At 48.6% G+C, this 23,847-nt stretch overlaps 1 protein-coding gene across 2 annotated transcripts in view; it reads left to right on the top strand.

Moving 5' to 3' along the window:
• DHX35 (DEAH-box helicase 35) overlaps nt 1-23,847 on the top strand; it is a 2,070,470-nt gene that overhangs the window by 709,272 nt on the left and 1,337,351 nt on the right. The gene's annotated exons all lie outside the window — the stretch shown is intronic.

Raw genomic sequence — 23,847 nt, 5'->3', positions numbered from 1 at the left:
TGCTTTCATAGATGGGGCGGCTGGCATTTTAACCCCCAAGTCCTTAACAACGAAGACTGGTAGAGGGAAAGTGCCATGGGAAACTGGCCAAACCTCAGGCATCCAAGAAGAGGCGGCAGAAGGAGGGGCGATGACGAGAACCTCTGTTTCGTCACCATTAAGATTCAGCCAGTTCGGGTTCATCCAATTACCAACTGATTCCAGGCAGGAATTGAGTTTGACTGCCGTCTCGGACTGGTCAAGATTGAGTTGGATCCCTTTTTGAGTGTCGTCCGCTTAGGTATAACAGAAGAATCCAAAGGAATGAATAAGCTTGGCCAGTGGCTGAACGTAGACATTGAAAAGATCATGAGAGCGAGCGGAGCCCTGTGGGACCCCGCAACTGAGTGATAACTGGGTAGATTGAAAGGGAGAGACCGAGGTTGAGAGGGAAAACAAGCCAGCACCGGGCCGGATATGCCGGCCTCAGCTAGCCTATTTAGCAGGATGGAATGGTCTGTGGTGTCAGAGGCAGCCGATAGATCTAATAAAATCAGTGCACCAGTCTATGTGGTTTTAACAACTACACGTGTTGGATTTTAGTTCTGCTCCAGTGGTCATACAACCTTTTTTACTTTAAATGGAAAACTCATAACACCTCTTATCCCCCTTCCCCCACACCCCCACCCCATCCTACAGACACCCATATACATATAATCTGTTTTGGTCATACTATCAACAAGTCGAAGTATATGTCAACGAGGTAAGTAGAGTTGATGAAGCCAATGAGAACAGAGGGCATGTATTGTTTGTACTGCATAGACTGCAATCTGAACTGCATTTGGGCACATTTAATTAAGTATTTTAGCCTGGATACGTGTATGTGGGACTAGGGAGTTGAGCCCAATAGTGTACATGGTAACCTGGGTCTCTCTGGAGGAGACTTTCCCAAGCAATCCCTCCACCCACACACTATCACCTTCATGGGATACATGGGAACTAAAGTGTATAGTAACCCCATGACCTTCGTAATGGCTACCTCTGGCTCAAACTTCATTCAGCACATGTGGCAAACAGGAGGGAGACGGAAAAAGCAGCCTGTGGGAGGCCGATCATATAAGGAGCCAGCCACAACAGAGGATCTGCTAAGCCCACAAAGTTTAATAAAGTTAAGGAGAACACCGCAAGCGTGGTCCGCAGGACTGAGAAAACACGAGACAAGGAGGCCTGCACCGCAGTGTGGACCTGACGAGTCCAGCCAGGCCTTGCGGACTGGTCACACTAACCGTCCGGCCCTACATCAATAGCGAGAGCCGGGAACCTTAGAGGGCCGAGGACAGTCCTACAAAATAAACTGCCCACCGGTCCTCCCGAGAGACTAGGGAAGCCGCCAGCCATAGCATAGCCCAGGGGATAACTCGCGTCAGCGACTCTGCAGCGAGAGGAAAGTTGGAGAGACTGTGCAACTCTCCCGAGGAGAGTAGCCAATCAACAGCAGGTACGCAATCGCTCCAGAAGAACGGGGACGGGCAGCACAGCAGAGCAGAGAAACGGAACCCTGGACTGTGTAAGGCCCCGAGAAAACCCAGGGTGGGGAGAAAGCCAAGCTCCAGAGTGATGGGTTCGACGAAAGTCCCAGAGATGGAGAGAAAGAGAAGCCTGGAGCGTGGAAGAATCCGTAAAATTCAAGAGTGAGGAGAGGAGCAAGCCCTGGAGCGGAAGTGTTCTGAAAAGCCCCAGAGTGGACATAGAAGCCGAGACAAGTCCAAGAGGGGAAAGCTCCAAGAAACAAAATCACGGAAGTTGCCTACACATCACGAGTAAATGATGTTTGATGTTTTAAAACAATTTCATTAATGCTTAGGTGCAGGAGAGAAAGACAACTTTGACACAAAAGTTGTATATACATCCAGTAAGCAATGGGATCTCAATGAAGGGACACCCCTGTCCCCTGTGCACCATAAGACTGGGAGAAGCCAATCGTAAGCTAATTTAAGAATCGATATGCATGAATGACAATAATTTAAAGAGAAACAATTTAAAATTCAAGTCCAAGATAATTAAAGAAAATTCAGACAGTTATACAGCACAGTATTTCAGAATGTATTCATGTGTATGTCAGTCAGTGCTCTGTGTTTTGGGAGACATATCCCCTTCATCAGAAGCAATGTAATAAATTATTTAGAATGTAGAAAACAACTATTTTAAAACAGAGTTCAGTTATAGTATGAACTTGTAAATTTTATAGTATGAACTTGTAAATTAAATTACATTCATGATATCAAAGCCCTATTATCAAATGGTTGTTTGACCAAAAGACTATCTTTAGATTTACTTAACAAATATTTGCCAACTCAAAAAATATTAAAAAATCAATTAGAAAAAGACTCACTTGAGAAAAGATCAATGTACAAATCTCATTATTAAATCTTACCAATGAAGTCATGCAAAGTATTAGAATGTAATAAATGGGATTCCAAGATGGCAGCGGTGGAGTGAGGTTGCGCCCGTTGGTGCTCCGTCTCCCGCATCTCGAAAAGGCAGCAAACAGGTGTCCTGACCCCCAGCAAAAGTACCCTGAGGGTGCCGGAACCATCCGTTGCTGGCACAGCTACAGCTGGGCAACTGTTAAGCCTGGGGCGCACCAGAGTCTTAGCGTGAATAAGGAAACTCTGACGCATTCCCGAGGCCCCGCAGTGAAAGACAAAAAATATGAGGCTTACTACCAAATAATCAAAATATGCCAGTCACGAGGTCAAAGTAACAATTGTTTTATTTCTGCAAGAAGCTACTCAGTTCTCAACACCCCACAACGTGTGCATTCAGACACTATGAGGGGCGAGAGAGCGATCATACAGTACTCCCATATATACCATAGTTTGTAGTCCTGGATAGTATTTACCAGTATTGTCCAAGCCCCCACATGTAATGCAAACCATAGGGTTCATGACCTACCTACGTAGTTGACATTACCAGGACATCATTACTGCATACCTTGCCATGTTCCTTAAGACAATTTACTGTCTGGGAACAAGGCGAATGCGTACGTGGGGGGTATATCGTGTTCTCGAGTACAAGGTAACATTCTTTGCTCAACTCATCTATGTATTCGTTGCTCTTCGATCCTAAGGTCAGTCAGCTCTATAGCTCAAATATTAAAAGGTTTTCACTGCAAGGCATGTTCGTTTGTACATTTTATAATTTACCAGCATGGGGGAGAAACTAACCGGACAAGATGGCACCCAATTTACTGATTAGTAGTGTTTCGTCGAAACTTCACGGTTCTACAGTGTAAGATAAACATCCCGCTCAGCTGAATATGCATTCCTGTCTATGTAAGCATCATAAAGTTCATGCAGCGGTCTTCTACCACGTTTAGAGCGAAAGCATAGATTCTGAACATAGAGCAGAAAGCAATCAAAACGGCGGATAAAACAAAATGGCAACGCAGCTGGCTTGTTCATTGCATCATGGTGCGATGCGAATCTGCTATGGCCAATATACATTATCATGCAATATTATAGTAAATGCATTTTCACAGCAGGCCTGCGCGTCCCACCATCTGTGCCTCCGGCACAGCTCCTGACAGCCATGCTGGATAAGCTGCAGCAACGGCAGTGCAGATTGACGTCCGTCTTTGACGTCGACGGCGTCCGGGGGTCCCGTACCCACAGGAGAAAACTAACACCTGGTTTCCAGCATAAGAGGTCGGGCAAAGAGGGCGGGGGGCCCCGCTGGACAGGTACCCAATGGGAAGAGGGCCAACCCAATGCAAACAGATTGGGCGTGTGGTTAATAGGCTCGCCCTCAGTAAACGGAGTGGCGGAGCGCTGGCCCATGCACCGGGACAGAATTGGCAGTGTGAGCCCTTTGAATTAGTCCGCCAACCGATCTTCCCAATACCGCGTCATACACCCCTGTGCGTCCAGATGCCCGCCCAGCCCCACGGGGCACTCAGCAACTATAAGTGAGGAGGAGCGATGCTGACAAGGTGTAGGACAGCCGACAGAGCCCGGGCTGCAATCAACCAGGCGAGAGCCCATTAAATATAGCAGGATCGTATATCAGGAGGTGAGTAGCAGGCTCAGGAGGCTTTTCTCCATCAGGAGGACCCAGGAGAGGCGCCCAGCTCTACCCTAACCCCCAAAGGGCTGGCGCAGCACAGGCCCCACCAAGGAGCATCCTAAGTCCACAGGACAGCAGGGAAAGGAAGGGAGGCGATCCCCATGGAAGGAAGGAGAGATCCAGGGGAAAGATCAGAATGGGACCCTCCCTCGGGGAGGCAGGACCTGCCACGCTCCGCGAGAGGCACAACCCACCAACTATAGGAGACTAAAAAAAATGCTGGTGCCTAGTTTACACAGAATGGGCCTCAGAAGGCTAGAGGCGGGAGCTCGCCCCACAGACATCCTGGTCGCGCTAGCATGCTACCCACAAAAATAACTCATTCTAAGGGAAGCCATGCAGAGCCCATTACGTTCAACGGCACAGAGATCCAACTATTACAAGACCTAGCCCAGGCAACGCTCTGTTCACTTGGGAGGGGTGCCAACATAGGATCAACTGAAGCCTGATTACACGTAGCACGCAACGCTACGACCACTCTTCCGAGCCTTTAAGAACTGAGGTTCGGACCCTCTGCGGCAAAGCCCTCTCAGGACGAGGCTGCAGTTTTGTGCGACGTAGGTGTTTGCGCGTGATGGGGTAGCGGCGCAGATTGTGTTTGCCCTCCTGTCTGCAGCCGCAAGGTAAAAAGGTGCGGGGAGAGTTAGCTTGACCTTGTGTCCCTTCTCCCTCTTGCATACCCTACAACTGGTCCTTGCATCCCTCCCCATGCGCTCGCTTCTCCCCTGCCTATGTGCGCTCCATCACAACTTAGGCCGCGTGCGTTTGATGCATGCACTCCATGCTTCTCAAGCCGCATGCGCTTCCTCGTATCAAGCCAAACCACAATTTAGGTTGCGTGCGCTCCCTCGCAACTTAGGCTGCGTGCGCTCCCTCATATCGTAGGTCCCTCCCATCTTGTCCAAGTCCCTCCCACCCCCCAGCGGTCCCTACCTTCCTCTCTGATCTTAGCCCTTTCCCTTCTCTGACCTATTTTTTGTACTGTATTGACATTGGGTTGTGCTCTACGGTTTTGGCATTACATTACATTGCCTGAATTCTTTACTTCTAGGTTCCTTGTTGTGTATTGTTCCTTGTTGATGGTATTCACATTGTGTTGTTCTCTATGGTTTTGACATAGTGGTGTTCTCTACGGTTTTGGCATTTCATTGCATTGCCTGCACTCTTTACCTCTAGGTTCCCTGTTGTGTTTTGTGCTTTGTTGATGGTTTTGTATTGCATCTGATTTCGCAGGTCTGGTGTTCTTATTTGTTGTGCTCCCCTCCCTTTCGTGTCCCCCCCCACCCACTTGTGCCTCCCTCCTTTCTGCCCCCCTGCTCCCACCCCATGCTTGGGCTCCCCTCTTTCCACCTCGCACCCTCTATGGAGCTCTCTGTCTCACCTATCTTCTCGAACTGCTTTTCTGTCAACTATCCTATCCCTCTCACTAAGTCTTATCAGGAAGAAGCTCAAAAGGGACATCCTGGACTCCAACCAAGGCCTCTCTGACGCTGATACCTACAACAGTGCTTCCTCCAGACAGACCCTTACGGGCATCCTCTTTGTCGTTCCCGCTCCAGGCCTATGGACCCCCATAGGGTTTCTGTGCTCTAGCCTTTCTCCTCTTCTCCCATTAATGGTGGCACCCGGTGGTAGGCCTTCCTGCTCCCCTTCCACTCCTCTAAGACCATCATTAATGTCTACATAAGTGGCACGGTCTTGTTCCAGGGCCCTCGGGCCATTCTCCTCCTTTTGATAGACGCTTCCTGCACCTTATCAACTTCCTTTCTTCTCCTGCTATCCCTACGTACCCCTCTCTGGCTCCTCTGCTGCCTCTTTCCTTGGCCACCTCTCTGGCACCCTCTGCTGCTTCTCTGGCCACACTGCTGCCTCCTTCCTCCTCCACCTCTCTGGCACTCTCTTCTTCGTCTGGCTACCCTGCCTTCTCTTCCTTCCTCTGGGTAACGGAGGGACTGCTCAAAAATGTGGGAGGACTTATGAGCTGGTAACAATGGAAACAAGAAGGTGGCGTCCTGCCACGTATATTTTTTAACTTTACATATACATTTATTGTAAAGATTTAGTCATTTAACATGCTTAGTATATGCAGAGCTGTATTATTAAGCTAGCTCTCATTTATTAAGGGTGAGCAAAGACACTTGCAAAGTCCACTTTGTTAGGCAGAAACCTGTGCAGTTCCCTTAGGGACCACTGCAAAAAGTTTAAGTCTACAGGAGTTAGCAGTAAACCCAATTGGTAGCAGTCTGCACCACCCAGATTTACCTGGTAGCTGTGGCTGAGCAGTCAGACTTCTCTCAAGAAGAGTTAGGCAGTATATAGAGTGTACACAATAGGGCTAAAAATACAGTAGCACAAGCAAACACTGACCAGAGCTTTGGTATAAAAGTATATAATTATTTATTTAAAAACACACTTGTAAAAATACACTGGCACTAATATGTCAAGCAAGTTCAAACAGTCACTAGAAGTATACACACCTGCTTAATTAATTATTTGACAAGTCTAGGTTAAGACACCACTTATTTAGCAAAACAGAGGTGAGCATGTAACCATAGACGGCACTCCAATAATTTGTTTAAAAAGGGAGAGAAAAGGCAGAATAGGAAAAACACACGGTACCAACACTTTTAAGAAACCACAGCAAGTCAAGAAAGGCAGGGTCTACTATAGAGCAAAACGTTCATAGGCCAAACCCACTCTTGGAGAGAGCAAGGCGGAATGTGTCTAAGATCACACAGTGGAAATGCACTCAAAGTCTTTGCAGAAAAGTCAAGAGGTTGGATCTAGTTAGAAAGGTAATGTTAACAGGTCCAAGGTCACCTCAGGAAAGAGAGTCAAGGATTTACGGGATACCTTGGACAGTCTGTTGCAAGGGAGACCAGGTGGGACACAGTACCTGAAATGGTGAGAAAGCTCCAGCGGAGGAAGTTGTTCGTGGCAGTGGGTGCAAGTCGGGGCTTCGTCCAGGGGAAGAGAAGATCTCGACGTGGAGGAAAGCTGGAGGTCGTTGCGCTGCCAGGGAAGAAACCAGCCGCGGAGTTTCTCGGTTAAAAGGTACTACCCTTTTATTCGCGGTAGTGGTGAAGCGTGGCTATCCGGCCGCCGGGGTGCTTGGCACGGGCGGTTCCACCATGAGACTATCCAGGAAGGTGAAAAAGGCGGACAGGTTGGTCCCATCAGCTCAAAGGGAAGAAGACTCTCCTGGAAGAAGATCTCCTCTGTCGTCGGGAAAGTGGTGAGTTTCGTACAGCAGGGTTCCACCCGTGGTGTCGTCGTCGTAGATGGCTCAGCTTCTCCCCTCTTCGGATTCTTTAGGTCCTGTGGCGACTTCTGAAGTTTCAGTCCCTAAAGCCCTGCTTTTATGCAGCAAAACCCCCATTCATCAGCCTAGCTGTCACTCAAACATGCTAAGTGGTGAACCGGGCGGCTCACCACTGGGCCAATCACACAAGAGTGCGACTTGAGTTGCCAAGGCAACTCAGTCCAGGGTGCCTAATCCCCCTCCCACACATCCTGTTGAACCCAGACAGAGTGGCACCGTTTGGAGGGCTTCTGTTGAGAAGCCGCCAAAAAGTGGAACAAAGGGCTCGAATTGGGTTTCAGAGGCAAACACAAACGCCATTTTAAAACCGAGTCCTGGCAAAAAGACCCAACCCGGGAATAAATATTTTAAATAAATAACCCGGCGGTATCTTTAACATTGCACCAAAAAGTGGTGCGTTTAAAATGAATGGGAAACTCCCATAGGAAATATTCCGGTGGAATATTTTGCGTGGTATCCACTGCCACCAGCCAGAAACTCGACAAGGGGGGACTGGACAGTGCCCCCTTGGAAAACAGACCCTGGGGCAATCTAATTACCCTTACCAGTACTTCCACAATATGATGGTTTGTACTGGTTCTGTTCACAATTTGAGACTATTAAAGCAAATGGTGACTTTACATGCCCTGGGAGACAGTAGTCAGTCCCAGGGTATGTAGTCTATGTTTGGGGGTCACTATGACACCCCTGTGTTACTGCACTGATTACCAAAAACACATGAAGCCCTATGGAGTAAAATACCCCATAGCCCATTAAACACATTACATAGTCAAAGGACATTTTCAAATCATGCCTAAGAGTGGGAGAAAAAGAGTCTCACTCTTAGCAGGAGAAAAAATTAAACCCCAAAAATCCAGCAAAGCTGCTGGGGGACTCACTAGGTTTGGGAAATTAGCCTTTACAGAGCATTCTCCCTAACACATTTTAGCTTTTTATTTAGCTGATTTTCAGAGATGCAGACTTAGTTCTGCATTGTGTTTGTATGCCCCTGCATCAGGGGTTCTTTTTGTTTTTTTACAAGGGTAAAAAACATTTTATGCATTACACTTGTATTCAATTTATGTAGACACAAGTACGAGACGTGCATAACATCAACAGATACATAGGTAAATATTCACATAAAAATATATACACACATGCACATAACAATTGCAGAGCCACGTAGAAATTTGGTGGTTTTCCTCAGTATACAACACATGAATAAAGAATTTTGAATTTTTCAGGGGGCAACCAACATAACATATATTAATAGATTCAGTCAAATACTTCTTGGCATTAAATATTTGAAGTTGACTGATAAGGGAAGGACCCAGTCATTGGTCCAACATATGTGCACACATGTACAAAGCAATTACATAGCCGTGTAGACATTTGAAGGTTTGCCTCAGTATACAGCACATAAATGAAGCATTTTGAGTTTTTCAGAGGACAACCAACATAACATACAAGAATAAAGTTCAGTCAGAGACTTCTTGGCATTAAATGTTTGAAGTTGACTGAAAAGGGAAATACCTAGTCGTTGGTCTCTTCCTTCCTCCTCTGGGGCACCTCCAACACATCCGCACGGCATACCTCCGGCCTGTACCCCTCCACGGAAGTCCTTCAAGTGTGGCAACCTGTTCCACATCGCTACTCTCAACTCTCGCTCTGCTGTCAAACATTCCTCTGACTTCTACAATCTCCTGGAAGAGCTTGATTTAGATGTACTCAGTCTCAGCAAGACCTTTCACGGCCAGCTCTGTCACGAGTTTTGACTCTCCTTCCCGATGGCTATAAGATCCTCTCTGAACCCAGAACCTACTGTCCCACCTTGATTTTACCTGAGTGGATCCCTGCTTCTGTCATTCCAAATCTGGAGTACTACTCCTTTGAATGCCTGGTATGCAGCCTCTCTATCTCTCCTGGCCTCTCTCTCACTGTGGCCACAATCTATAGGCCGCCTGGCTAGGTTGCCATCTTCCTCTCCGAATGGGCTGACCTCTCCTCTCCTCTTCCTTCCTTGCCTCTACCTCTCAACTTCTCCTCCTCAGAGACCTGAACATCCACCTGGATGCGACTAGCCCCTCTTCGGGACTCTTTCGCAACCCCTGCGACTTGCTCTCTCCCTCTATTCTTCTTTCTGGCCCGACCCGCTCTGCAGGGCACACCCTGGATGTTCTGATCTCTTCAGACCTCCCTCTCTCTAACCCTCTCACCACTCCTCTCTTGGAGCGTCCACTTTCTCCTTTCCTCCCACCTCTCTCTCCCTACCCCTTGCCCCTGTCATGAGGATCCATTTGAAGCCCACATCCAAGTGCAACTCTTGGTACGATTCAGACCTTGCCACCCTAAAATACAAGTGTACGACGGCTGAGAGGAAGTGGAGGGCATCAGGCTCACCCTCTAACAAGCTGGCCTGCAGCCTGCTCCAAAAGAGGGCCTACATCCAAGCCTATGTCTCTGCGGCATCAAACAACTCGGACGAACTTTTCAAAATCTGCAACGAGCTGGCCAATTCTGCTGCAGTCTCCACCTCTCCTGTTCCTTCCCAGGCCCACTGCACGGACTAAAACTCAGGACACCCTCTCTTCCTCTACCTTCTCTTCCTCCTCCTCTACTACTCCTGGCATGTCTTTGGCCGTTTCTCATCCTCTTTACTCCTCCATTCCACTGTTCACCCCTGACAATGTTTCTAGACAAGTCCTATCTATGAAAGTCTAGTCAAAGCAGGTTCTCCCCTGTTCATCCAGAACCATGAAGGACCACATTGACACCGTTGCTTCAGCCTTTTTCTGCAATCACTCCTTTGCACTGGAACCTTCTCCACCCCCTTCTAAAGAAGTCCCCTGCCGATCCTTCCTCTCCAGCTAACTATCGCCCGATCTCCATCACTCCTTTCCTGGGCAAACTCCTGGAAAAGCTGGCCATCTCCCAGCTTAATCTGCATACTGAATCTGCTGGTTGTCCATCCCAGGTTCAACTGGGGTCTTTCCTCTCTTCTATTTATCTCTCTACTTGTGGTGTTCCCCAGGGGTCTAACCTTTCTCCATGGCTTCAAAACCTCTACCTGGCACCTCTTGCCCACTGCATCAATACTTTTTGCTCCAATTTCAGTATTATGCAGATGACACCCAGCTCTCTTTCAGGCTCCGCTCAGCAACCTCTGCTCCTTCTCTCATACCAGACTGTCTTTCTGCAATTCAGGAATGGTGTGCTGCCAATGATCTCTGCCTTAATGCCAGTAAGAGTGACATCCTCCACATCGGGACACCTGCTCCCTCCTTTGATATATGATATGATGTGGCATTTATAACGCGCCTGACACAAGTGTTTCCTCTCTCTCTGACCACCCAAGCTGGGCCCTCATCCTGTGCCTTCCTGTGAGGCTAAGAACCTTGGTGTCATCTTCAACCCCACCCTCTCCTTCTCTCCTCACATCTCCAATATCTCTAAGAAATCACACTTACCTGCACCTCCTCAGAGGTGTTCTTCCTTTTCTCACTTTCCCCCAGAAGCTCACTGTCTCCAGAGTCCTGGTCCTCTCTAGGCTGGACTCCTGCAACAGCCTCTTTCTAAATCTGCCTGTCTCTACTCTTCAACCTTTACAACTTATCCAGAACAGGACTGCGAGACTTGTCCTTGGCCTCAAGCCCAGGGAACGTATCTCTCCAACTCTGAAATCTCTTCACTGGCTCAATGTAGCTGCAAGGATCAAGTTCAAGACCCTGTGCATCGTCCACAAGGCTTTCTGGGGCCTGGGCCTGCACTACCTCCAACATTTTATTCCTAAACATCTTCCTTCTCAAGCTCTCCGCTCATTCACCTCCTGAGGGTCAGATGCTTGATCCAAACAGAGTGTGGGGGGCAGATCTCTCTCCTCGGCTGGGCCTCTACCTGGAACAGCCTCCCTGCCTCTCTCAAACTTGAGCAGAACCACCTCTGGTTCCGGAAGCAACTCAAGACCTTCCTTTTCACTTCCGCTTTCTCTCTTCCTCTCCCCTCGGCACACTGGTCTCCTGGCCACCCTCTTCAACTCCGGCCAAGGCTCCTGCATGTCAAGATGGCCTTGCACTGCCTCTGGGCTCCCCTAGCACTTAAGGGTCTGTATCTGCAGCCCTACAGTCCCTTCTCTCTGCACCTATGAGCTAACCTCTGGCTGCACTTATTGAGTTACCTGCACTTCTCTCTTCCCCTCCCACCTTGACACTTCTCCCCTCCCTCTTCCCCGCACTTGCGCAATCTGAATGACCCAAGGCCTAGTAAGATCGTTGTTCTGTCCTCCTTTTGTTTCCCCCTCCTTGTCTTGTTGCACCTAGAAACACTTGTGTACAGCCACGATATAAATAACTTATCATAACATGCGCAGAAGGGGAGCATATTCTCCACCTAACGGAAGATGACGTTTGCCTCAAGAACCTAGCACCCCGCGGGGGGGCATCTCCCACCAGAGAAAAACTTGACAATGGACGCATAACCCAGGGATGAGACGCAGAACTCGCCGCCCGATAGCACGATTGGGCACCAGCTCAAAATAAGGCCAATAGAGTTGACCATCTTACACATACCAACACTGCTGAAAGAGTCACCACATAGGAGCATTGAAGAAGGGGAGTGCGGGAGACTGGGTGACTGCACCCCAGTACGCACTTGGAATTGCTCAGGGACGTCCAGGACGCCATGCTACCAAGTCCTGCTTTGGAAGGTGAAACTCGCCTATCAGCGTTCGGCTGGGTGAGCCTGCAGGCTACATGGATCGCTCCAGGACGTGGGGAAGTTGGGGTGGGCAAGAATTGGGAGGCGGGTGGAGGGGATAGAGGGGCATGGGAGGGGACCACTTAATTGGGGAGGGACGGGACAAGGGGCCAAACCAGGTCCAAACCAAATTTGGGGGCAACAAATCTGAGTACTTCTTAGCCCCTTTGATTCACTTCCGGGAGAGAAGGGGGAATTGGGGAGCCTTGGGAGGGGAATCGGTGGGGAGGTTCAGATGGGCATGGTGTGCACAGCAGGCAGGGAGCGGCCAGGGAGGGGCGACAGCAGCATTACTACACATCTCAGTCTGTCTTCAAGTGCATAACCTTAAACGTTAGGGGATTGAATGCCCCTATGAAAAGACAAAAAATCGAGCGGTTCCTTTCAAGGGAGAGACCAGACCCATTGGCCTTCCAAGAAATGCACATATGAAAAAAAAGTATAGGTACAGATTTAAACTACAACACTATACGCATATTTATCACTCTAATGCCCAAGGGGAAGGTGGCCGGGGTGCTGATAGCCCTACGCTCAGATCCCGATACCGTATACTAGACTCTAGGGCGGATAACCGGTGAAGGTACATGTTCCTCACTATACAAAAGTGCACAACAATGCTAATGATATAATCCATCTATGCCCCAAATACAGAACAAGACTTCTTTCTTAGAGCCGCCCTGACGGACCTTGAGTCTTTTGCAAAGGGGGAGATGATGTTGATGGAAGGATTTAAATCTAGCATGGGATCCATGGAGGGACAGACGTTTGTGTGCCCTCCAAGCTAAATTGGACCAACTGGCATTGACCGATGCTTGGTTAGCCCTAAAGGGCGAAGAGAAGGGGTATACCTTCTATTCACTTGTCCATAAAACCGTTTCCTACATGGATTACATCTGGCTCTCTGTTACCATTCTGGGCTCGGTCAGGGAATTCAACGAGGAGCTATCCAGATCTCAGATTATGCCCTGCTGACCATAAGGCTGGACTTGCCGAGGATGCGGAGAGGCCTATGGAATTGATTGTTCCCCCAAGGACTCCTAACGTACCAAGTATTGAGAGAAGGCTATAGAATCCAAGATTATAGACGTTTTCGAACTCAACACCTCTCCGTAAACCACAGAACTGTGGCTTTGAGATGCCTTTAAAGAAACCCTGCAGAAGGAACACATTGCAATATGTGCAGCCAGGGTAAAACAATCCTATGTGCATGAACGCGAGATAGAGCGGGAACTCCAGGAGGTCATGTGCAAAATGGAGACCGATACAGGAATGCAACTTGGCAGGTGTCTACCCCCAAGTAGACCCACCACCAAGAAGGAGGATGCCCTTCATGTAGGACATACATCAGAAACAATCAACACTAAGTATCATGACAATGAATAACATCGTACATCACCAACCCCTATTGGCATTATGTACTGGATCCATGTGTACACAACACAAGTCAGCTAAAGAGCCACTACCCACAAAATGCATTGCACAAATCCAACTGCTGCTGGTGGTCTGGCCCCACAGACAATAAGGGCAATAGATCAGTAGCAGCAAGGCCTCTGTGCATAGTGTGTTCCACCGAATGTTGTATTCACCCTATGCCGGGTAGCACGGCACCCCTCAGGTGATGGGATTACCCATTGCAAATACAAAATGGGCCCAGGTCAACAGAATTTCAACCAATCATCAAGCCAGTTACTGTGATGCTGCCTGACAGTTGAACATGGCCCTTTTGGTTCCATTCCACCCTGCCCACTCAGTGTTTCCAGTACATGACTGCTAAACGCCATGAAATCACACACAACAACATTACCACAAGGGTGTTTGTGCTATATTCGTGACCCTCATGAGTCACACAAGACGGCCAGGAGGTTATGGAAGGGCCAAGCACATGTGCCGCTCCTACTCCAGCCACTCCTACTCAGCAACTGGCACTGGCACATGCTCCCTAGTTCAGTGTTCCAGGTCCCAGGAAGCCAAGCAGCCACAAAGACACCTCCAGGATCCTACAGTCCGAGGGCACCAATGCAGCCACCTCTAGGGGCACGAGCATACCTGCAACATTTGTGGAAACCACACCGACCATGGGAGAGCCTGCAGGAGCATCTTCCACCCAACCCCTTCCCACCACTGTTGGCACTGAGTCTGGGGTGCTAGCCATCTACCCCACCTCAGGCACCAGTAAAGCGGTCAGGCAGGCGATTGTGCAGGATACAGACACCTTAACTGCCCACATTGCATCAGCTGTGTCGGGCACCACTGACAATAGCACTGCAGCTGCCCCATTGAGCAGCGTGTCCATGGACGACTTCTCCCCTTCATCTCCCCTCTTCACACCAGTCCCCCTTTTATCTTGCTGTACCCTACATTAACACCATGTAGAAGACTCTAACTCCCCTCCAGAGGATGAAGATGCAGACAGGGCCCAGGCATCTGACTCAGAGGGAAGGTACTGCCATGTTGCACCAAGCCCAGTTCCCTAACACACACTCAATGCCATTTAGGAGAGACTCACACAGATTGAGCAGCGGCAGGAGAGAATGGAATGGTTTGCACAGAAGCAACTGGGGCACTCCCAGGCAATGTAGGATGCGGTGCAGGGTGTCTCCAGGAGTGTTGCAACTGCACTGGACCAATTGTGTCCGTGTGCAGCAGAAGACTTAGCTAGCACAACACTAATGAGCTAACGGGTGCAATGGTTGGCAGACACAGATCTGCCATAAATAAAAATGTGCCACAGGCCATAACCCTTACCCTGCAGCACATCCGGTGTGGTAAAGCAGCCAGTTCAGTGTCAGCCACCCCAACAGAGGGAGCACACCATGAAGACGCTGGCAGTGGCGCATTGCTTGTCCCACCACTCAAAGCCAAAAAGGTGACCGGAAGTAGTTGTAGATACGTCCATATGCTGACTGCACACCATACGGTTGTGGGGAGGGTCTGGTGTTGGGGAATGAGGATGTGGGGAAGGTATGGTGTTGGGAATGAGGGTTTGGCGGGCGTGGTATTGTGGATTAGGGTGTGGGGTGGTATGCGGTTGGGGATGAGTGTTGGCAGGGGATAGTGTTGGGATGAGGTGTGGGGGAGGAGATGTGTTGGAGGAGATGTGCTGGAGATAAGGGTGTGTGCACATGTAAAATAACAAGAACCTAAAGAGTGGGTGTCCCTTAAACCACAGACCATAGGGACCTACAAATATGAGCAAAAAGAGGATGGTATTTTCATTTTATTGATACAAAAATGTATTTTTTGACAAACATTTTCTAGAAAAAACACATCCATACAAATATACAGCATAGCAAATCTAAAAGCACAGGATAAAAAAATATGACAATGATCTATTATTGAAGTGCAAACTGGAATAACTGTTACAATTTTCTATCAACATCGCCAGTAGGTTGGGAATTTGATTCCTCCACTGTAAACATTACAGCAGATGTAAAAAGTGCATAGTTAACTAACAATAAACTTTTAAAGTTGTATATATTTGACATAATATGTGCACGAATGAATAGTGCATAAACCAACAAATAAATAGCTAATTCATATTTCTGTTGCTGTGTATGGAAACACAATAGAAATAGTTTAATACTTATATATGCTAGCCAAGAGGAATGACTGACTCGTTTCCATGTAGCTTGCAAAGTTGTGTGTGCACATCTTCTTTAGGGTATATACAGACTACACAAAAAAGAAAGAGCACTAGACTTAAAAGTAATACCACAACTTTCTATATGAGCAGTCTAATTATTTTGTGACTCATTTAAATATTTACAATAAAACTAAGCCATACATCGATTGTGGCCTGCAATTTGAGAACGGAGAGATTAAAATAAAAAGTGTTCTCCTAACTTGTAATGCCATCACCGCCAGTGAACTAACACACAAGATTCTCACAGATGGGTTGACATTGCAAGTATAATCGATTTACACCAGAACAAGAAATGAAAAAAGATGTATGTAAATATTTTATGGAATGGAAGTGAGACTCGGTGCCCAAAACAATTTAAGTCGGAATAGACTTCTCAGAGGAAAAGGGCACATAACATACCTCAAATTCAAACATAGGGAGGTTTGGCACAGAGCATAGAATGCTTAAGAACAGCAGCCGTGCCCTCAATGCAACCAGAAAAACACATTGGTTCATATGGGTCATTCATGCGAGTGCCCATCATACTGAAGAAGCTATCACAAAAGCCAAACTTTGGAAAACGGACGCCCCTTTGAGAAAACGTGAGAGGAAAGCAACTTTGCTTACCTTCTACCGCGCTTGAAGGCGATCGTGCGCGGTTTTCTATGTGGAATGTTATATTGAATGCCCGTACTGGTGAAGATTAAGGAATCTAGAAAATGCCCAATCCGTCATAATAGAGTACGACGGGATGCACTTTATGTTCCTTGTCTAACTTTCCATCAGCCATGGACATGCATAATTGTCATGTTGCTTGCCATGAGAACTTGAAGAGTGAACATGAATGAAGGACTAAACGATATTCAAGCACTTATTAGAATAGAAGACATATTGGAATTCGAATTTCTTCTGTGTTATGTACTAAAAGAGGGATTGCCATTCTTCTAGTTGATTGAGGCAATGTTCAATAGTTTTTAAATTGAAAATCCACAATTGTTCTTTATAGGACTATTTAAAAAAATATATACATTTCTGATGTTTGTTAATCTGCTTAGAATCACATGCTGTGCATAGGTCCGACATCCAGTGGTCACTGCGGAGTATTGCATTTTGTTTTTCGTAGTCGAAAAGGGACGTCGACAAGGCGTGTCTGAAATACTATCCCTATAGTGACGTGCGTTGTATCCACAATCCCTCACGTGTCGAGGTCCCTCAGATTGTTTTTTCCCGCCCAGCTACTGGTCGCCTTTACGCGGAGCTCCTCGAGAGACATTGCAGATTCCATCTCCTCGACCTTTGGTCGTTTTTCCTGTTTAAATATATAACATATCGATCCCTCCCTCGACGCAGTTGTGAAGCTGTCTCTGCCGAGCAAGATCTTCGACGGAGGGGACGAGCGGAGGAGATCCTTCGGCGTTGCCGAACACGTGGCCTGGCCTCGCAGGCCAAATACAGTAGGGAGAGTGGGGTCGTGGGACATCTCTGGTTCTTTTCTGAGAATGCCTTTCCTTTTCCCCTTCCTTTCCTTGGGGTCGTTATCACAATTTATTGCCTCGGCTATGGAGAGGACACCTTTTAGGTTTTGCCCACTTTGCAAGGGCAAGTTTACTTGGAAGGACAAGCATTCACGGTGTAAACGCTGCTTGCCCCTCGATCACAAAGAGGAGGGTTGCACGGCTTGTCGGCTTCTGAAGCCAAAGACTCTAAAAGACCGTAGGGTCAAGAGGTGGGCGGCCTACGCTATGTCGAAGGCCGATTCTTCACCCGCCGCTGCTACCACCGACAGTGACGAGGAACGTGATAACACGACCTCCGCTACGGAAGTCGTACACCCCTCTAAAGAGCGCTCGCGCTCTTCGTCTGTCCCCGGCCCCGACGGGCTCGGCTCACGCCCTGCTTATTGGGATGAACACCCCGGCGAGACTGACGCACACGATACCACACATAAGCACACAACCCAAAGCTCTTCTTCGTCGAAGACGAAGAAAACATCAGCGCCCAAGGAGACGCAGGTTCCACCGGCGGCCTCCTTGGACCGTTCAGGTTCGAAGCCCCTCTCGCAACCGCAGCCCTGACCAGTGACTGGGCTTTCGGCAAATAAGGGCGCCACCCCCAAACCATCGGCCGGCGCGCACCAGCAGAGAGCGCACGCCGCCGTAGAACGATCGACACCCGTAACGTCGAAACCACAGCCCTCCGCTGACAAACGAGTCGCAGAGAGCTTGTCGAGGATCGTTGTAGCCGACGCCCAGAAGCGTACGCCGAAAGACACGTCGAGCGCTACGCAGAGGTCGAAAGACACGCCGAAAAAGCCAGAAGAAAGACAGGGACTACCCCCTTCAGTCGGGGGGGGACCCCCAGCACACCGGAAGGCTTTTCGGAGGGCGACGGGACACTTTCCTCGACGTTATGGGAGAGGTCGAGCCGTTTTCAGCTAGATGACACTAATTTTCCCCCGCTAGACCGCTCAGGGGTACCCCATGAAACCATGGAAAGGCTCCATCTCTGAATGGAGAGGTTTATGAAGACCCAGAACCCTCCCACTCCCAAGAGAACAAGAGAAGGGCCTCAGGAGGAACCCAGAACCAAATATCCGAGACTAGCCAATCCCCAGCAGGACACAGCCTCAGACTTCCATAATGTGTATGAACTCACTGGCGAGGAACAATACTTAGAGGAGGAGGATGAATTTGTGGACGATGAAGAGGGACAGAACCAGGAGGAAGGTCTGGAAGACAGCCCAGACATGGTAGGAGAAGGAAATACAGAAGAAGGACCTTCTCATCCCTGGCAATCCCCATCATTATATTCGGACACTGATGTCCTGAACCTAAATCCTCCTGACAATTCACCTGTTAGAAACACGTCTCCCATTGACGATCAGCCCACATTCAATGCCCTGTTGCGCAGAGCAGCAGCACATTTCGAACTGGACACTGGGGATATCTCTCCTGAAATAGACTTTGTGGAAAGAGTAATTAAGGAGAAACCCCCAGTCAGCCAGACCATTCCCCTCCTCGCTTCAGTGAAGAGAAGAATCATCCCTTCGCTATCCACACGCGCACTAATCAGAGGAGTTAATCCAAGAATTGAAAAACTTTTCACTCCTTCACCCTCAGACCCGATGTACATCAGGGGACATTCCATTCCGGATTCCCTTGTAGTAACTAATACAAGGAAGAGGGCAGGGGTGCCGCTGTCCACCAGCGAGGCACCACCTGACAAGGAGGGCAAGAGGTTATATGCCCTTGCAAAGAGAATCACATCCTCGGCTGCCTTTTCGGCAAGAATTGCGAACAACAATTCTTTGCTAGCTAGCTGCGCGGACGCGCAGTGGGCCAAACTGCGCAAAGACGCCGAAGAAGCGCCGGAACCACTACGTACACGCCTGCTATCAACTATTGGCGAAGGAACCCAGGTCAACCAGAGTATTGTAAAAAACTCTCTGGATGCTGCTGAGACAGCGGGACGTTCCCTGGTTCAGGGAATACTCCTAAAACGCCAGGTATGGCTGCGCAACTCAGGGTTCAAACCGGAGACACAGGCGTCTTTAATAAATAAACCTGTTGAAGACTCAAACCTCTTCGGGAAAGCGGTGGATGAGGCTCTGGAGATGGCTAAAAAAGAGTTTGATACTATCAAAACTCTTGACCAGATCTCTAAGCCCACTACCAGACGCGGCTATGGCAACAAACGCTTTTTTCGTGGCCAACGCCAACAGCAGAATCAGCAGCAACAGTACCCTGCCACCAGTTACCAGACCAATAGTGGGCAGTACAGCCAAAGAGGCCAGCGCCGGGGCAAAGGGAGAGGTCGGGGGTCCACCCCCAGAGGCTCCCATGCCCCCAACAACACCAAGTGACGCGAAGATTCGCGTCCCCTCCCATGCAACACCGGTCGGGGGCCGGATAACATCCTTTCTTCCAGCATGGGAGGGAATAACGTCAGACCGCTGGGTACTTTCCACTGTAGCCCACGGATACTGCATCGAATTCAACAGTTCCCCAACATACAGACCCCCGAGGGGACGACGCATGACATCGGAACACCTTGCCATCCTTCTCCAAGAAGTACAACAACTGCTGGAAAAAGGAGCCATAGAGGTCATGCCTCTATCTCAGGTAACGGAAGGTATTTATTCAGTGTACTTCCTTGTACCCAAAAAGGATCTAACCATGTGCCCTGTATTAGATCTGCGCCCAGCGAACAAGTTTATCAAACCCCAGAAGTTTCGTATGGTGACCTTACAGGAAGTGATCCCACTGCTATCACAGGGAGATTACATGACAACATTGGACATGAGAGATGCATACTTTCATATTTTAATGTTGCCTGCGCACAGAAGATACCTCAGGTTCATGATAGAGGGCAAACACTACCAGTTCAGAGTGCTACCCTTCGGCATAGCTTCAGCACCAAGGGTATTCACAAAGGTACTGGCAGTGGCAGCGGCCCACCTGCGCAGGTTGTCCATCCCAGTTTACCCTTACCTCGACGACTGGCTCATAACAGGGGATTCTTACGAAACATGCTTCTCCAATACCCAAAAGACCGTAGACCTTTTGTTCCAGTTGGGCTTCTCCATCAACGAAAAGAAGTCCAGCCTAGACCCCAGCCAAGTCAAACAATTCCTAGGAGCTCTAATTCAAACAAAGGACGGCCTCGTCTTCCCCTCCAACGAGAGGGTCCAAAACATGCTGTTTCAGATCCCTCAATATGTGACCGGTCGAGAGGTGACAGTACGCAAAGCAATGCGCTTGCTAGGCATGATGGCGTCGTGTATTTATTTGGTACCTCACGCGCGCCTGCGCATGCGCCCTATGCAAGAGTGGCTCAACAGCCAGTGGTGTCAGGCCAGCGGACTATGGGACGATCTAGTGGTGGTCTCGCAGGCCTTGGTTCTCTCGCTACAGTGGTGGACAAAGGAAAACCTGGAAAGAGGGAAACCTTTTGCCACACCCGCGGCGGAAGCCACTCTGACCACAGACGCATCCCTCACAGGATGGGGGGCTCACCTATCCCATCAGACTGCTCACGGAGTGTGGACTCCGAACGTAGCATCCAAACACATAAATCTACTGGAGCTACTAGCTGTGTTCAAGGCGCTAAAAGCCTTCCAGGAACACCTACAAGGCAAGACTGTGTTGGTCCTTACAGACAGCACCACAGCCATGTACTACATCAACAAGCAGGGGGGCACCCACTCTCCAGGACTGTCCAAACTGGCCCAAAATATATGGAAGTGGGCTCTCAAACAAAACATGTTCCTACTGTCACAACATGTACCAGGGGAACTCAATCTGCTGGCAGACAAACTCAGCAGAGATTTCCCCCTGCCCGAAGAGTACGAATGGCGACTGCACGAAGACATCGTCTTCGACGTCTTCACACAATGGGGATTCCCAGAAATAGACCTATTTGCAACCCTGGAGAAGGTACCCCCAGAACCAATCCAAGGGGAACGGTCTGTCGATGCAATGGTCAGGGAAATTTGTTTACGCTTTTCCCCCCGACTCCCCTTCTCAACAAGGTGGTGCACAAGATGCACCAGGAACAAGTGACCATGATACTGGTGGCCCCAATGTGGGCCCGACAGCCATGGTTCGCTCACTTGATGGAGATGTCTCTATCTCCCCCAGTGAAACTCCCCTGCCCGTACAACATGCTGTCACAAGACAAGGGCAGGACTCTGCATCCATGCCCCCAGAACATGAACTTAGCAGCTTGGCTCCTGAGATCATAGAATTCGGACATCTACAGCTCCCGCAGAGATGCATGGACATCCTCAGGGAAGCCAGAAAACCTAACACTCGCCACTGCTATTCTACCAAGTGGAAGAGATTTGTCATCTGGTGCAGAGGAAAAAGCGTCAACCCGATTGACTGCTCTCCCACACATATTGTTCTATACCTGACCCACTTATTGGATTCAGGTCTAGTGCTCAATTCCATTAAAGTCCACCTAGCGGCACTTTCTGCATACACCACTTCACAACTCAAGATGTCGTGGTGGAAGATCCCTGTTATAAAGGCCTTCATGGAGGGAGTAAAGAGAATACACCCCCCGATAGCTGACCCAGCTCCCGGATGGGACCTTAACGTGGTACTTGCCAGACTCATGGGCTCACCTTTCGAACCCATGCACAAAGCATCTCTTAAAGACCTCACTCTTAAGACTGCTTTTTTAATAGCTATCACCTCCATCAGGAGAGTAAGTGAACTACAGGCTCTTTCTGTTCTAGACCCCTTTGTTACAGTTCACAGAGATAAGGTGGTTCTACACACGCACCCAAGGTTTGCTCCGAAATTCATCTCAAAATTCCACGTAAACCAGTCTATAGAACTGCCAACGTTCTTTCAAAATCCTTCCAACTTGGGAGAAAAAAACTCTGCACACACTAGATGTGCGCAGAGCGGTCATGTTCTACATGGAAAGAACCAGACCACTGAGAAAGACTAATCAGTTCTTCGTCTCGGTGGCAGCAGGAAGAGAAGGGGATGCAGTTTCAAAGTCCACTATTTCTAGATGGATTGTTCAATGCATCACTCTCTTCTATACTCTTGCTAAGAGAGAACTGCCCTTTAAGCCAAGAGCACACTCTACTCGAGGCACCGGGGCGTCCATAGCATTCATTGCAAATGTTCCCCTTGAGTCCATCTGCAAAGCGGCTACCTGGAGTTCTGTGCACACCTTTACAAAACACTACTGTCTAGATGCACACTCGAGATCTGACTCCCAGGTGGGACAGGCAGTATTAAGACATCTTTTCTCTACTGTTCCTTCTCATAACCCACCGCCAACTCCGGGTACTGCTCGCTAGTCTATGCACAGCATGTGATTCTAAGCAGATTAACAAACATCAGAAGACAATGCATTACTTACCGTAAAAGCATTTCTGATGGTTGTATCTGCTTAGATTCACATGCGCCCACCCTTCCTCCCCGCTCGGATGGAAGGAACATAGACTTCCTTTTATATCTCTCTTTTCTGTACTCACTCACGTCTAGAAGGCTCCCTCAGGGCAGAAAAATACAAACAGAGGGACCTCGCCGCGTGAGGGATTGTGGGTACAACGCACGTCACTATAGGGATAGTATTTCAGACATGCCTTGTCGACGTCCCTTTTCGACTACGAAAAACAAAATGCAATACTCCGCAGTGGCCACTGGATGTCGGACCTATGCACAGCATGGGAATCTAAGCAGATACAACCATCAGAAATGCTTTTACGGTAAGTAATGCATTGTCATATTTAATTTACAACAAGCCAGACGGACGATTGACATTAAATCTTCAAACCCACAAATGACCCGGCTGAGCGATCAGAGTTCAACCCTCTGACTCCTTGCATTGAGAACCCAAAGACCATCTGCCTTCGGCCCCCATATTTACCACCCCCAGTCGGCTTCCAATTATCAATAGCCTCACATTGTCAGTGATTACAATAATGTCATATATTTATAAATTGGAAGCCTTGCCACAGTGGGGAGAGCCTCATTGACATAGGTAATAAAAGGGGACAATGTCCCAACATATTTATCATATTTGTCTGTGGACAGAGCCATACTTTTTTCCACTGCCAGGATCTCCCAGACTTTAGCCCACCACATTAGTATGCATGAACCCTCAGGCGATTTACACTGGCGAGCTATCGTAATTTTAGCAGCAAGCAAGAGATGGGAGAGTAGAGCAGAACAGCATTCCCCCAATTGATAGACACCAACACCTGTGTACCCCAACAGTATTATTAGACAGTCCAGTGGTAAAGCAACTTAATTGATCAATTTGATATGGGAGAGAACCTCTTTCCAAAAGTATGTTGCTCTACCGCAAGACCACCACATATGCAAGTATGTCCCAACCTCGCCACAACCTCTCCAACACAAATTAGGGTACAAACCTCTCCAACACAAATTAGGGTACCCCGTATCCTTTTGTGAAGCCTCTCTGGAGGGAGATACCAATGATAGCTCAGTTTTAATTGGTGTTCTATGTCGGTAGTACAACAGGAAATTGGGTGATTCCTAGCCCAAATTTGGTCCCAGGATTTTTCCCTTATACTGATACC

The sequence above is a fragment of the Ambystoma mexicanum genome, chromosome 3p (assembly GCF_040938575.1).
Source record: "Ambystoma mexicanum isolate Mex_15411 chromosome 3p, UKY_AmexF1_1, whole genome shotgun sequence".
NCBI classification, from domain to species: Eukaryota; Metazoa; Chordata; class Amphibia; order Caudata; family Ambystomatidae; genus Ambystoma; species Ambystoma mexicanum.
Note: the sequence above shows the minus strand (reverse complement) of the source record. Positions and strands in the feature narration are given on the sequence as shown.